This window comes from Carya illinoinensis, chromosome 3 (assembly GCF_018687715.1).
Source record: "Carya illinoinensis cultivar Pawnee chromosome 3, C.illinoinensisPawnee_v1, whole genome shotgun sequence".
NCBI classification, from domain to species: domain Eukaryota; kingdom Viridiplantae; phylum Streptophyta; class Magnoliopsida; order Fagales; family Juglandaceae; genus Carya; species Carya illinoinensis.
The window spans coordinates 52,241,547-52,259,028 of NC_056754.1; the positions used below are offsets into that span (position 1 = coordinate 52,241,547).

Here is a 17,482-nt window from a genome sequence, read left to right on the forward strand (position 1 = left end):
AATATGAAGTCAAAGTGTTTAATTTCATCTTTCTGAAGGAAAAACTCAATCGTTGCCACATGAATGCCCATGATTGCCTCTCTAATCTTAATCAAAATGAAAATTTTTAAATTTACAAACTAAAATGACTTAACATGATATATCACATAATTTTATTTACAATAAATTTTCTTTTTAATAAATCATATAAAATTATTTCAGTTTATAAAAATTTTATCTTGTAAACCATGAGAGGAAAGTTGACCGGTAAAAGAACACTTATGATCCGTATATAGGGTGATGAGAATCACCTTTGCACTCGGGACAATATGATAATCCTATTTCTCACCCTTGGATTGAGCTTTGGTGACTTGTGCACATAATTATATGAACAGAACATGGAGAGGAGAAACATATATTCACTTTAGGACCATAACTTCTGATTAAAACAAAGGATTCAAGAAACGATATTCTGAAGGAAAGTATTTCATCCTTTAAGCAAACGTGGAAATCAATTACCAGAAGCGCAGAGAAAAGAAAATAGTTAAAAAAAAAAAAAAAAACTCAGGCGATACCTGTTCTGCATGCTGGGTTCAGTTCAATAATCCTCTTATCTACTACATATGTCTACAGCTACAAAGAGATTACACAAAGTAATCCCATAAACTATCGTGAAACTAACGTGATTTCATGTGGTCGGATAGATCTACTTTACAATAAAAGTAAGTTTACAAAATGAAAAACCACATCAAACCAAATGAATTTGTGAGATTACTTTTGTATAATCTTTTTGTAGCTAGAGTATTTCCCTCCCTTTATCTATGCAAATGTGTGTAGCAAAGTGCACAAAAAGATAAATACTACGTACAGGTGGTATATGAAATTGTCATTTCAAACAGATGAACGAATATGAAAGAAATAAACCAACAGGAGATTAGTAAGCCCAGAGGAACAAAATCTAACAAATTGCCTCTCATCTCCGAGATTCCTCCCATACAGCCCATCCCATTGTGTCATAGGAAAGATTCGACAGAATAGAGGCACTGTGCCAAGAAGCAAGCAAATTCCACTGCGCTAGATCTCAGCCGCCAAAAAATGAAAGAGTTTCAGTAACATCCACTACCAGATCCAGACGTAGAAGCCAACCTTCCTGACCTCTCAACGATGATGCACACATGCATTTACTGGGATCGACCTAACACCATTGTCCAATTGATGTCCATTGGGACTGCCTTCAATAGAAAGGAAGTCTCCTTTGGTGAGTCGAATTCCATAAAGTACAAATTGACCAAGAACAAGTTTTGTTGGAGCTTCCCCTCCGCCCCTCAGCACCAGAACACCGTCCGGCTCAGAACATGGACCAAATAAAACTTCTGATCTAAACCCTCACATTGGCTATTCTTGTAATATTTTCAGTAAAAGTAATGGTCTCTATGTACTTCCTTTCATAAACTTTTAACTTCACAATAACTCTGGAAAAAATAAGCTGGGCAGATCTTGGACTGCAGACAATTTTAATTAGTCTGTACTGCCTCAATTTGAACTATATATCATCTTCTCTTTCACTTATTGTAAATCGCTGAAAAATTGTTGATTCCTCTCCATTCCATAGACATTCTTTCTGTCTCCCGTCCACTGGCAGAAAGGATCTCTTAAAACTCTTGATTCCTATCTATGCCATATACATGTTCAGATGGTGACTTAACTTTTATGTAATCACAGTCCCCATTTTTTCACTGACTTCTACTGCTCCACCCAACTAAATAATGTACATACCCAAGGTGGAAAGAAGACACGGAGTGAAGGAGCCAGTGGACAATTAAGAGTCTGATCTAGAAGCTGTGAACGATGAAAGAAGACCTGCAGCTTGGGCAGGTAAAATGTCACCAAATGTCAACATGGCAGCTGCTGATCTATCCTTGAATATGCCACTTGCCCATCTGTAAGCATAGATCCGAATTTCAACGTGCTCTCTCCGAATCTGCTTCCAACCTTGGCCATTACAAGGAAAACAGTTTAAGCTTTGGTTCCCAAACTGCAAACACAAATGGAAAACAAAACATTCACCCCATACTTACACAAGGCCGGTAACCATAATATATTTTTTTTATCAATAAATAAAACTTTATTGATCATAAGAATAAGTAAAAGACTAAGCATACAGGACATATACAAGAGCATCGCCTATGTGTTCTGGTTTAGTGAAGGCCAGTACCATAATATATACCTTCACTGAAAATAACAATCTGCATAACCCCTTACAGGATTTCCATCTCGGTTCACTTGTTACATTAGACAAGCAAATTGATACTAATGTAGTGCTATTGCTTGAAATTCAATGCCCAAATCTTATACATAAGAGATTGTGGGCCACCAAGAGGTGACCTCGCCAGGGCTAGTTCAGGGAGGTGGTTGTTGGATACCTCTGTGGGTGGCCCCCTAGCAAGTCCTCACCCAAGGCTACCTCCAGTGGGTGTTGCTTCTTGAAACTACATGGACAAAATTGAGCAAATTCATATATAATCTAATTGGAGCAAACTATGACCAAAATTCATTTTAATCAGGATGCTTCTGTGTCGGATCTGTTGGCATTTTCTCATGGTTCTTAGTTCTTATCAGTGGGATGTTCAATTTACTAGAGACGTTTGTGATTGGGAAATGGGCACTGTTTCTGAATTTTTCAGTCTTTTATATATATATATATAGAAGTAAACGATTGTATTAATAAGAATAAGCATAGCCCAAGTACACAAGTTCAGTCTTTTATATTCTACGGGAGGCCTAACGGTACATGGGGTCCTGGGGATAGGATGCAGTGGAGGCCTAAAGGGAGCAAACGGTTTATAGTCAGATCTTATAACAAGCTGCTGGCATCACATGGTTATGTTCCTTTCTCGTGGAAGAGTATTTGGAGGTCTCTTTGCCTTCGTAAGCAGTTTTCTTCATATGGACTGCCTCTCTTGGGAAAATTTTGACCACGGACAATTTGAGGAAGCGGGGTTTCATTGTTATGGATTGATGTTATTTGTGAAGAATGGGGAATCGGTGGATCTTTATAATTGCATTATGAGGTGACAAGAGTATTTTGGGATGAGATCTTTAGTAGAATTGGCATGGCTTGGGTGATGCCTTTGAGAGTGGTGGATTTAATAGCTTGCTGCAAGGATATTCAAGGCTGTCCTCAGGTAGTTGCAGTTTGGAGGATGATTCATTTATGCATTATGTGGTGTATTTGGATGGAAAGGAATGATCAGTGCTTTGAAGATATATAGGGAGCGCACAGTGGAGGAACTTTGGAACTTTTTTGTGCACACTTTATTGCTCTGGTTTTCAGCCATTGTACTTAATGGAACTAGTGTTCATGACCTCATGTTTTTAATTTCTAGCTCCTAGAATGTATTTAGGTGTTATTTTGTATACTTCTCGTTTACATAGGCTTTGCCTACTACATTCATATCAGTAAAATTTTCATTCTACTTATAAAAAAAAATCATTTTTGCCTAACGCTCAGTACCCTTGGAGGAAGATCTGGAGACACAAGGCCCCTCCCAAAGTTTCTTTCTTTGTATGGACTGCTTCTTTGGTAAAGATTCTCACCACTGATAATTTGAGAAAAAGGAGGATCATCATTGCAGATTGGTGTTGCATGTGCAGAAGAGGGGGAGAGTCGGTAGAGCATCTACTTTTGCATTGTGATACAGCTAGGACTCTATGGAATGAGGTTTTCGCTAGATTGGATATGCCTTGGGTTATGCCGAAGACAGTGAAGGCAGTTTTGGCTAGTTGGTCAAACATAAGAGGCAGACAACCAATAAAAGAAATTTGGAAGATGATCCCTCTATGCATTATGTGGTGCCTGTGGCAGGAGCGCAATGCGCAGACTTTTGAAGATCAAGAGAGATCGTTGGGGGAGCTTAAACTCTTATTTTTTAGAACTCTCTGTAGTTGGGCTATTGCTGTTGATTTTAACGGCATGGCCTTTCATGATTTTCTTGTCTCTAATGTGCCTACCTAGTTAGGGCATTAGAGTTGTGTACTGACATTGCCATTTTTTTATCAATATATTTTATTTATTTATCAAAAAAAAAAATCTTGTCAAAACATATTATTAAAAGACGAGGACAAAAGTTTGACATGCATCCAATGTAAGAGCAACCCCATAAACAGAAGCTTCAAGCTAACCACGAGAAGCTCAAATCCTTCAATCTCTACCAAAAGGGCCAGAGGCTTCACTTTAATAATCTTGTATCATCATCATTATTATTATTCTTATTATTTTGGTAAGTATCATCATAACATTCAACTCTATCCAAATACTAAGTGTTCCAACTATTCACGAGGTCTACCCATTGTTTCTTTACAAAATAAGATAATTATCAGATAAGCTAAGATTTGCACTCCTCTTTCATTGGGAGGTTTGGGGATTAGAAAGCTGAAAACTTTCAATAAGGCACTTTTAGGGAATTGGTTGTGGAGGTGTCATCAAGAAGAGAACGCTCTTTGGAGGATTGTTATTGATGCCAAGTATGGGAGTACTTGGGGTGGCTGGCGTTCCAATGCATTAAGAGTGGCATATGGTGTGGGAGTGCGGAAATTCATTCGTAATGGATGGCGGGAGTTCTTCAGAAATTTCAGATTTGAGGTGGGTAGGGGAAACTGGAACAGTTTTTGGCATGACTTGTGGTGTGGGGCTGAGGCCTTGAAGAATGTTTTCCCTTCTCTCTTCAGAATTGCTTCGAATTAAGGTGCTTCCATGGCTGATTACATGGATAATACTGCTGGATTTATTCAGTGGTCAGTAAGCTTTATTAGAGATGTCCAAGATTGGGAAGTGGGGGGGCATAACTGATTTTTTCAGCTTACTTTATGCTTTAAACATAAACTCTGGAGGGGAGGACAGATTACTTTGGAATCAGTTTGGTAATAAGAAATTCTCAGTTAGATCTTTATACAAGGTCTTGGCGTCACATTTTTCTACTGACTTTTTTCCTTGGAAAAATACTTGGAGATGCGAGGTGCCCGTTAAGGTGGCTTTCTTCAGGTCATCGGCTTCTCACGGGAAAATTCTTACCATTGATAAGTTGAGAATGCGTGGTATCTTTGCAATGGATTAGTGCTTCATGTGCAAAAGATGTGGTGAATTGGCGGATCATCTTCTTCTTCATTGTGATGTGTCGAAGGTTTTGTGGGATGAGGTCTTTGATAAGGCGGGAATTGCTTGGGTGATGCCCAAGAGGGTGGTGAACCTCTTGGCATGTTGGAGAGGGATTCTAGGAAATCGTCAAATAGCAACTGTTTGGAAGATGGTACCTCTTTGTCTTATGTGGTGTATTTGGAATGAGAGGAATGGGTGCTGTTTTGAGAATAACGATCGGTGGAAGGGATTAGAGATTTCTTTTTTCATAATTAGCTGATTTGGGCTTCGGTTATTGTTTTGGATGGGAATAGTCTTGTGACTTTTGTACGGTTTTTCAGGGTTAGCTTGTAATTAGGTCTCTCTCTTGTACACTTCCTGTGTATTTGGGCTATGCTGAATTACATTTTTTAATAAGTTTCTTACTTATCAAAAACAAATTGTTTTAGCTGCCACCCAAATATTTCATCAACAAATTGCCTCTCATGAAAGTGCATGTGACATCTTAAAATGAAATGCTTTACATGCGACACTGAAACCCTTAGGTAGGAATACCTTCTACAATTAAAAAAAATATATATATATATATGTATATAGATAGATAGATAGCAGTCTTACCTGCATGAAAGACTTCAATAATGGTGCTGCTACTCCAAAGCTAGAGTTATCATCCAAATCCATCTTTCGGGAAAGCTTGCTGTTTGCATAAGCTTTCCAGGACGTTCTTGAAGAGATATCATCTGAAGATGTTGAAATAGATGTCTAATTACTTGTGCCTCTTGAAGACAATACTGGAGCACTGGATAACAAAGATGGATTTAAAAGTCAAATAGTTTTTCGAAGTATATACAAGTTGCACATCAACTCTATGTACACATAAGATTGATTTCAAATCCTCAGCTCAGGTTTGGCAGAAGTTGTTAAAATAAATTAAAGCACGTACTTACACACAAGTGTACCTATGCACATTCACACATAACATAACGATTGACAAAAAGAAAGCAGAACACTAACCTGATTGGAAGATATTTGAAGCGAGGAACTGTAGAGCATCTCATAATATTGGACTCTGAATTAGCAGGGAGCTTCTGAACAGTATCCGTGTACATTCGATTAAGTTGCACAAAGAATCCAAAGAGGACAGCATGCCGTATGTATGATTGCCTCTCATTCTCCCAGAGGTATGGCTCATACCTGAAATGAGTTAAAATAAGTTAGGAAACAATGAAAAGATATAACCAGTTAATAGTCAACAAAAATGATTAAAAAAAAGTATGTATATGTATTCAATTAATGAATCAACTAGTAGGAAAACCTTTGGAAAACAAATAAAGCCTTTGGGTGTTTTTAAGACAAAGACCTACTCTAATCATCCTTGGCAATGCACGGATAAGCACGCTATTTTATCCTTGACTAATCAGGAATTTTTTAGCTATGCAATTCATAACATAAGCAAACTATTTTATCCTTGGTTCTAATTATGTCAAACAAAAAAGGATCCATTCATCAGATTTTAATCATTTGTCCAGCTTCAAAAGAAATTTCAATGCAACCCATTGAAAGCAAAGATGTTTCCCTCTTTAAAAAAGCTTGAGTAAAAGAATTTTGAAACATCGTATGTCAGTCAAACTACAAATCAAGTAAAACTCAACAGACCCCACAAAATAACCTTTAAAAGTTTTAATATCAGTGGTAGCACCCATTTACTCATTAATAAAATTATCCTATTTATCAAAAAAGTTCAGCATCAAGAAAATCAAGAGTGTTTATTGCATTGAAGCTGAAGTGAGCTGAAGTGATCTACATATGAATTGATTAAATCTGTTTGTTGACAAATATCTCATTGGGTATGTTGGCTCAAAGTATAGATAATTGTTGCAACCAGGCTTCTCCACACTTTTCCAAGCAGTACTCCAACTTATTTTTCACGATCATATGCCAATTATGCCTGGGTTTCAAACTGTTCCACTTGGACTTGACATTCAGACATTTAAATTAACTTTTCAACTGAAAGATCTGAAAGTTCGTGGTGAATATTTATAATCCCTTGAGGATAACAGTGAGGTACAACGACATAAGCAACACGACCCCCGTCTCTAATCCTAACTTCGAAGATGATACTGTTAGAAAATCTCAACATGTAAATGAGTGCAAAAGAATAGAATTCAAACATTTTTTTTCCTTCACAAGAAAGAAACTTACGTAAGCCAGTCTATTGGATCCAATCTTTGCGAAAGGCGGTTTACCAATCCATCAACACGCTCTCTGATGACTGACTTCTTCTGGCCTTGATCCTGCTTCCGTCTGAAAGGCAGCTTTGGCTTGAGACCAGTAGAGAACTCCTCATTCATACAGGACTCGCCTCCAGAAAGAATATCAGCAGCAAATCTCAAGTCCACTAAAATCTGCAAAACTCCTTTTTCTGACAGTTGAGATCCACCAGCCCTTCTAGTAGAGAGGAAGTCCCCATAAACGTCAATGACCTACATGGAAACAATGCTATCAATACACAAATGATAGTAATTCAGGGATGCTTTTGAGATCAAGGAATACTCCAATGGCATTACTAAAATAACGGCTGAACACAGCTAAAAATGTTAAAACTTTACTCTATTGGTCAATTGTAATTGATTTTAATGGCACGACCTTTCATGAGTTCCTTGCATCACTAAACTAGCATGCATAGCCCATGCTCTTGTATATGTCCCATATACTCCAAGCCTTTTTCTATTTTATGATCAATAAACTTTTGTTTACCAATAAAATAAAATAAAAAAGCTAAAAAAGTTAAAACTAGGAAGAAAAATCATTTAAATTTATAGAAGGATTTTGATTTCCTTTCCTTAATCTAGAATGTATTTAGGTGTTCTTCTGTATACTCCCTATGTACACGGGTTATGCCTATTTCATTCGTATGAATAAAACTTACATCTTACTTACAAAAAAAAAAAAAAAAAACATTTATAGAAGGAACTGCTTGCAAGGTATTCATTCTTTTGATAAGAGAAGGGCTCTTATGCAGCTCAGTAAGGAGCTTGATTAAAATACTTAATATCTATAACATAAAAATATGAGAATGTAGGTGTGCTTCAGATTTTAGACGTTGTGACAAGCTTAGTTAATAAATTAGTAAAAAACACCAAATCCTATCAAGAAAAGCTATCTGAAAGGATGTCAAAGAAGGCACACCCATGTGAATCTATCATTGGCTAAAGTAAAAGCAGCTGATCACTACCTGATCATGGAGCCTCTTATATGGTGTTCAATGGAACACTCAACTGATTGGAATGGCAGGTTTTTAATATCAACTGGAATTGAAAAACTTTACCGGGATTTCTTATGGAGCGGGATGGGGAACGAATTCAAATTCCACTTAGTTAAGTGGGACAAGGTATGCAGACCACTCACATAAGGTGGATTGGGAATAAAGAACTTGAAGACGTTTAACCGAGCACTTCTTGGTATACAGCTTTGGAGATGCAATATAGAACCGGAAGCATTATGAAAATTAGTCGTTGACTGTAGACATGGGAAAACAGGGGGTGGTTGGTGTACTAGAGATGGGAATGCCCCCTATGGGGTGGGGATTTGGAAACACATCAGACGAGGATGACGAGTGTTTGCTAACCGCACTAGATTCTTGGTGGGGGAAGGGACCGGTATAAAATTTTGGAGGGACATCTGGTGCGGGGAGACAGCGCTGAAGGATGCTTTTCCCACCGTGTTCCGTGTGGCATGTGAGCCAGAAGCTTCGGTGGCAAATTTTCTGGTTCGTTCAGGGGATCAAGTCCAATGGAATGTCACCTTTAGTAGAGCAACTCAAGATTGGGAAGTAGACAGTTTTGAGGCTTTTTTCAGCTTAGTGTATTCAATGAAGCTGAATGGTATGCGAGAAAATAAGTTGTGGTGGACACCTGCAGGTAAGGGGAACTTTTCGGTTCGCTCATTCTATAAATCCCTTATAACCACACCAAATAGTCAGTTCCCTTGGAAAAGATTGTGGAGGAATAAGGCACCACCCAAAGCACTCTTTTTCGTCTGGTCAACGACCCTGGGTAATATTCTGACGACAGATAATCTGCGAAAACGCCGAGTAATTATTGCATACTGGTGCTATATGTGTAAGAAAGCCGGAGAGACTGTGGATCATCTACTGCTACATTGTGAGACAGCGAGAGCCTTGTGGTGCGAAGTGTTCAACAGAATTGGGTTAAACTGGGTGATGCCCACTACAGTGACTGAGTTATTGGCCAGCTGGGGGATGCCGGGTGGATTACCACAGATCAAAACCGTGTGAAAAATGGTTCCAATCTGTGTTATGTGGTGCATATGGCGAGAGCGTAATGAGCGGATTTTCGAAGACAAGGAGTGGACACTAATGGAGCTTCGCCCTCTTTTTTTCACTTCTATAGTCCTTTGGGCCATTGCTGTAGACTTTAATGGCCAAAATATGCACGATTTTCTTTTGTCTTCTTTAGCAACTTAGATAGGTTTTATCTCTTGTATAACTTCTTGTTTTACTTGGGCTATGCCTATTCGTATTAATACTTTTTTTTTATAGGTAAGCCTATTCGTATTAATACTATCGTTTACCTATGAAAAAAAATATCAACTGGAAGGTATCAATAAGCTTTTTGGATATATGTTGATACTTGTCATACAGGCATTCCACATGCCACAAAATAAAACTAGTATGTTAAGTAAATATAAATTTCAGCTGCTAAGTCACTAGAGTCACAAAACCATGTTCAGAGGCAGAAAATCCATTTAGTGCCCATCACGGGCATTAAGGAACATATTAGCACACCCATAACATTAAATCTTGTTGTACATCTAATGAACTTGACTTTAAAAAAAGGAACTAGTAACAGGGAAATGGGAAGTTGTCAACAGGACCTAATTAGAATCCAAAGAAAAGCACGTGTGCTCAGTCTAGGTTGTGTACGAGGGAGAAGCAAATAACCAAATTATCCAAATCTCAACAGTGAACTCAAAAATAAATGTGTAAATAAAAGTGCAATGAACCATCACTTCAACAATGATAAAGCCCAGACATTTACAGATAATGACAATGAAAAATATGATACTACTTCTCCAAAAAATACACATACGATATACTAGCATGACACTTAGGAAGAGCAGGTGAATGTTCACAGAAAGTTGCATACCTTTTCCAATAATCTCATTGAAAATTTTTCCAGAATATTTTTGTCAAGTACATGACCACTGTGATGAACTTCTTCACATGCTTGGAATAAAAATGCGATAACATAAAGAGAAGGCATGGAAGGCAGAGATATTTTCATCTCCGATTGATCCTCATCAGCCCGTTCTTGCTTGATTACTGTTTCTTCCCAACCCTGCCAAAAAAATCAAAAGATGATCTACCTCAGTTTACAAAATACCAAGTATACAGGTATATCACAAACAACATTGCATAAAAAATCATAAACTCCTTTTGAAATACAAAAGAAAAGTACTCATAGACCCTCGCGACCCTATTTTCTACAGGGAAGGAGATGAGGGCAGCTGACCATACCATCACTCATTTTTTTGCACAAGTTCATTTTGCTTCAATGTTGAGTTATTCTATTCTCAAACCAGTGTGTAAAGTATACCATCCACATCACTTAAATTGTAAGACTTGATTTATAAGATTCAAATTTTTAAAATTTATCTTCCAAATCACATTATGCCATGTAAGCACTTTATTAGGTGTGCCCTATACACTGGCTTGAGAATAGAATTTTTCTTTCAAAAAATCAGTATCATCAAATGAATCCATATTTGGCTGAACTAACTCAAAGACCCTCATAACCCTTTTGGCTAAACCAACATATAATGTTTAGTTGCGGTCTTCTTATTTGGAAGATTGCATTAAGGAAGACCCTTACCTTGGAGAACTAATGGAAGAGACATGTTGTGATAAGGAATGGTGCTGCACATGCAAAAGGGCTGGGGAAAATGGATCATCTCTTACTTCATTGTCAAATAGCTAGCACTTTGTGGAAAGCAGTTTTTTGGCCTCTTTGGGTTGGTATGGGTGATGCCAAGACAAGTGGTAGATCTAATAGTATGCTGGAAAGGCCGATTTTTTTTTCTTAATAATTAATAAAGTTTATTGATCTTCAAATTAGGTATAGCTCGAGTACACAGGTGGTATATAAGAGAGAAATGCCTAATTACATCCTACAGACAAAAAAAGACGCATATAAGTCACTAAAATTACCCCCATCTAATACAATAGTCTTGGCTCAAAGTAACACAGTTTGAAAAAATGAGTCTCTAATCCCCCCCCAATGAATGTTCACTATTTTCAAAACATCTTCCATTCCTCTCATTCCATATACAATGCAGAAGAAATAAGGGCACCATCTTCCAAACATCTGCTACTTGACGGTTTCTCCATGTTTCGCTCCAACAAGCCAATAGGTCCACCACCTTTCTGGGCATCACCCAAGCAATGTCCAGCCTTAAGAAGACTTCAACCCATAGAGCCTTTGCCATATCGCAATGGAGAAGAAGATGGTCCGTCAACTCGCCACTCTTTTTGCACATGAAGCACCAATCCATTATGAGAAACCAAGCTTCCTCAACTTGTCTGTGGTCAAAATTTTATCATGAGAGACCAGCCAACTGAAGAAAGCAACTTTTAGGGGCACTTTGCTCTTCCAAATGCGCTTCCAAGGGAAATTCTGAAAAGAGTGGGTAGGCATAGCCTTATATAAAGAACTAACCGAAAATTTCTTGTTCCCAGGGTGTGTCCACAGCAGTTTGTCCTCCATGCCATGTTCCAAATTCAGTACATACAAGGTGCTGTAGAAATCAGAAATGTCTCCCACTTCCCAATCTTGAACTGCTCTGGTAAATGACACATTCTACTGTAGTAGGCCATTCAAAGAGTCCATGTAATCAGCAATAGAGGCTTCCTTATGCAATGCAATTCTGAAAAGAGAAGGAAAAACCTCCTTTAGAGCAGCATCACCACACCAAACATCAACCCAAAATCTAACTCAATTTCCACACCCTGCTACAAATCTAAAATTACAAATGAAATCCTCCCAGCCCTTCCTAATAAATTTCTATACACCCACACCATACGATCTTCACCTTTCATTAGAAACCCAGCCTCCCCAAGTACTTCCGAATTTGGCATCAACCATGGTCCTCCATAAAGCCTCACTTTCTTGATGGTATCGCCACAACCATTTCCAAAATAAGACCTTATTGAAAATACTCAACTTCCTAATCCCCAGACCTCCACAAGGTAGGGGAGTGCAAATCTTGTCCCATTTAATCAAGTGGAATTTTTTCTCATCCCCCAATCCACCCCATAAGAAAGCACAGAAAATTCTTTACATCCTATTAGCCACACCAGCCGGGATTGGGAATAATGAAAGGAAGTACATAGGTAGGTTAGAAAACGTGCTCTTAATAAGAGTGGATTCTTCCCCCTTTAGATAGATACATTCTTTTCCAACCCGCCAATCTATTCACAGTTTTTTCAATCACGCCATCCCATATTACTTTAGATTTATGAGGAGCCCCCAAAGGGAGACCGAGGAGCTTCATAGGCAAAGAAGAAACCTTACAATCCAAGATTTCAGCCAAGTTTCCAATGGTTTACCAAGCCAACTGGAACCAGTTCCGATTTAGACAAATTCACCTTAGAGGCCGGAAGTAGCTTCAAAACAAAGCAAGAGAGCTTTCAATGAACAGATTTGATTAGGATCCGGCTCACAAGGAATTAAAGTATCGTCAACGAAAACAAGATGAGTTACAGTGATGCTCCCAAAAGAAGTACCAGCCACTGAAAATCCAGATAAAAAAGACCCATCCACGGCTGCCGTTATCATTCTACTCAGCACATCCATGACTAAGACAAAGAGAAGAGGAGATAAAGGATCTCCTTGTCTCAATCCACGAGAGCTGTTGAAAAAACCCTCGCTTAAAGCTTTATTCCTTTTTTTATTAATAAATAAAATTTTAATTGGTGATATTGATAGGCATGCCCCAAGCATTCAAGACATGTACTAAACAAGATTTTAGGAATATCACCTTTCAAGAATGAGTGATATCCATGCCTATTACAGTATTTAGGGATACAAGCCCATTTACCCTAATTAAACTTGTCAAATGCTGAAAAACCCAAAAAGTGTGGAGAAGAAAAGGGCATCAGATATATATTTTTTCAATAAGAAAAGAGCATAAGATATTACAGGAAGAAAAGACAGATAAAGGATAGAAACCACTATGCCACATACCCTCAAGGGAGTTGTTGATGATAATGCATCATATTGTTCAAGATCCCGAGAAATATTAACTGAAAGCTCATCTGCAAACCATGATATCCATAAACTGTGTGCTCTAATGCAAAGATCTCATGTAATTCTATTAAATTCTTCGAGTTTTGAGCTTGCAGTTTCACTGGCTCCGAGCAATGCTACAGAGGCCAATGATGCTTGTCTTTTAGAGCCTACGTGCAATTGTCTTCCAGGTCTATCAGAGACGGGATAATCAGCAGCAACTCTATATGGTTGTCTCAGCAAGGAAGGTAATTGATCAAAAACCACAGACACAGTTTCATTTCTCCAGAACCTTGGAGAAGCAAGTATCACTGGAATGTGTTTTGTGTGGACCTGGAATGCAAACAAGAGTCGCCCAATGAAAAGGGATCTCTGAACAGTTATAGCAGGAGGAACAGGTTGACCTTCCTTGTTGGCCTTTTCCATGGCCGCATATAAATTATCAAGTTCACTCCTCAATTGAATCAATATAGCAGACATGCTCTCATAACACTTGTTTTGTAGATATGGTGCCAAATCCCTTATCCTTAGAGACGCCTTTGGAGATTCTAAGAAACTGAGAAGGTCCTCAAGAACGCTCTGACAACAGCTGTCTACGGCATCTCTAATTCGACTAACTTGAGGACCAAAATAGGCCTTCAGAAAAGTCTGGAAACCATTCTCTTCCGATGGTGCTTTAGACACAGAAAGAGCACCAGCCTTCTTAGCATTGGATTCAAGAAACCAAAACCCACCACCAGCAGAAGGTCTGTTCAAGTAGCCCTGGAAATTCGTCTGTACACCAGAATAACTCTCCCCAATGGCAAGAACTGAATCTGCCACATTCGCATCCCTCATCAAATCCTCAAACACCATGTCTATAATCATTTTCATCCTCCTCACAAAAGCATCCTCGAAGACCTGATCCCAGAGATCAGAGTCCTCCCCCAAAACAAGCTCCCTTATCCTAGTCCAAGGCAACTCAATCTCCGACCCAAAAACATTCTTCAACCAGTCCAAACTCCCTGATAACACCGTCTTACTCTCAACCGTCTCCCTTATAGACTTCTCGGCCAAAGCAAGCTCTTGCCCAGAACCGATAGCGTCAATCAAGTACCTTCCATTAATCTTATTGACAAGCTCTCGCCCACATTCCCTTAACCACAGAGAACAAGTCCTGGCAATACACTCCTTATCAAGCATTACCATGACGGACTCCAACTTATCCCTAAACAACTTCTAAAGCCGGACCTCCTCATCCGGATTCCGAATCCCTACAAATAATTGAGATGCAGGAGGCGAACTCAATACGACTTTATAAAACGTCGGCATATCATTTCACACTTGCAAGAACAACTGACCAACTTGACCCACAGTGATCTGAATTATACTCAAACCCTCACAAAACACGGACACGACGACGTCACAATTAGCATCGTGATTGTGAATACGCGTACCTAGTGTCTGCGAAATCCACGACTTCCTGGTGTCGAGAAAGAGCGACAGAACCCGCTTGGGGTCCACCTCGTCAACCACTGCCACGCTGGCCAACGCATCGGCGTAGGCCGAGATCGGGAGGCCCCGCTGTTCCAGCAACTGTTCGCGACCCCGCTGCGAGATCTGCGCCTTGAAGCTCTCCACGATCTGCCATTGGTGCTGGAGTAGAGAAAAACTCGTCAGGATCGATACCTCTCCACGATTCTCTTTGTCTATCAGCCTGTCGTGCACGTGCTTGGTACGTACGTACCTTTCGGCAGCTTCCAGAAACATGGACTCGTCGAGGCAGCCCCATATGTTCTCGGGCGTGTCGACGAGGTACTTGACCCGGAAGGCGATCCCATAGGTCCGGGATCTGGTCAAATTGGGGTTGGCAATGAAACTTGGGGTCTCGGGAGAAAGGGAACGAATGGCATTGTTGATGGAAGAGAGATTGGAGGCAATAGAGTGGGAGTACTTTTTCATGAAGATGATGGAATCGGCCGAGTCGATGAGGTCGCGGTATTGGGTTCCGACGAGTTGACGGAGCTCCTCCTGCTTGAGCTGGATCTGATTCCGGGTGGAAGCCTCCACATTTCGGATCTCCGATATCGGTTTGGAGCGGAAGAGCAACACGGTATCGGATTCAGCTGAGGACATGGTGCCCACTCTCTTCAATTTCAATAACTCATTCAAACAAAATTCATTTCTCTGTCACTCTGAGTTGAGATCATTCGAAGAATTTGATCGTGCCGGAATTGCAGTCTGCTCTGGCTGGTGGGAGACCTTGGAAACGTAACGTTATCTCCGCCGACTATAGTTAGGCCTAATATAGCCTATACAAACCCATACTGGGCTGGAGTTTTGAGCTCGGCTTGGGCTCTATCTCTAACAATATCACGTGGGAGATCTACTGAAAGTATATATTGAAAGAAAATGCCTGAGATATGTGATTTATTTTTTAAGAAATGTTACAAAGAGCTTATATTAGATATTTCCATCTAATTAATATATAATTTATTATTTTTATTATTTTATTTAAATAACTAAATATTTAAATATTAAGATAGAATGATAAAAATATAAAACTTGGTTAGGCAAAATTATGTAGCGTAAGATTTTTACCTAGAATTTTTTTTTCCTGAAATTTATTTTTTTAACCTTAAATTATGTAATGTAAAAATTCAGTCCGGATGAACGGTAATAAGTATCAAGGGTAAAAAAATAAATTTCAGGTGTTACCAATTCCTTTTTCTTTTCTTTATAAATTTTGAATGTACGTATGATTTTATCAAAGATAGAAAGTCCAAGTTTCTTGAATATAAAAATATAAGAGCATTAGCAATGGAGTATTCATCTTCATCTTCATCCTTGAATGTGAAGATTATGCCTTTAAAATGTCCTGCATTGGTATATGCATATCTATAATTTTAAATAAATTGTTACAGTGTTTATTCAAAGATAAATAACCACTTTTCATCTTCAAATATTATTTTTATTATTCTTTCTCTCTCCAAACTCCCAACCGGTTCTCTCTTTCTCTCTTTTTCTTTCTTTTCTTTTTTCTCTTCTCTCTCTCTTTTCTCTCTTTGAATATTTTATTATTATTTAGTCAAAAAATACATAATCCAATGTGGAAAATTTTGTTCATATTCAAAATCAATCTTCAAATCATGAACATTTGTATATGAAGATGAATAATTCATTGCTGTTGCTCTCGGGGGGCCAAAATTTATATTTGTGTTGATAGATTATTTTTGTAAGATGAGTTGATATAATATGTTAAATTATAAAACTATATTTATTATAAAATAGATCAAACATTCTTATATAAAATATTTTTACAGTAATAACACTTCTCTCATACAATGTATGCAAGGATGCCTAATTAGTGCACGTCAATGGTGGCCGGCCGGCAGGCTATGAACTACAGATAATAGTTGTTCTCTCGGATCAAGAAAACGATGAGGTTTTAATTTTCAAAAATGCTAAAGCTCCCAAATTCGAGAGCCAAAAAATCTATCGAATCCCTTTTTATTTTTTATTTAGTAATTAAGTAAATTTTTTAAAGTGACATTGTGAATTTTTTTAAAAATATATTTAAGAATATAAAAAATTGAATAAAAAAATTAAATATATATATATATACTAATTTGGTGGGAATTCAGACTACATCCTTCAATAAATGTAGCACCGCTGCTTAATTTTTTATTTATTTCTCAAGTGTGATTGCGGAGAATGAAAAGAAATTGGTTGAATGGAGAAAAATAATATGTTATTAGTTTAAGAGAAAAAACAGCTTTGGACATTTAAGGTTCTGCTTGGCCACTGAGATTTTTCAGATGAGAATTTTGAGTTTTAAGATTAAATATTAAAATATTATATTTTAATATTATTATTGTATTAGGATTTGAAAAAGTTAAGAAAAAGTTAAATTGTTTATTATATTTTATATAGGGATTTGAGAAAGTTGTAATGATGAGATGAGAATTTTATGTTTGAGATGAAAAATCTAAACAGCCAAACCGAACCTTAGAAAGTTTTTTGAATGAGAATTTTGTGAAAAAATAATTTGCATTTTAGTTAACATTGATATCAATGATATACA

The 17,482-nt window shown here is 38.0% G+C and overlaps 1 pseudogene; it reads right to left on the reverse strand.

The window, feature by feature from the left end:
* Positions 1–528: 528 nt before the first annotated feature.
* LOC122305252 lies at positions 529–15,759 on the reverse strand (annotated as a pseudogene).
* Positions 15,760–17,482: the final 1,723 nt, after the last annotated feature.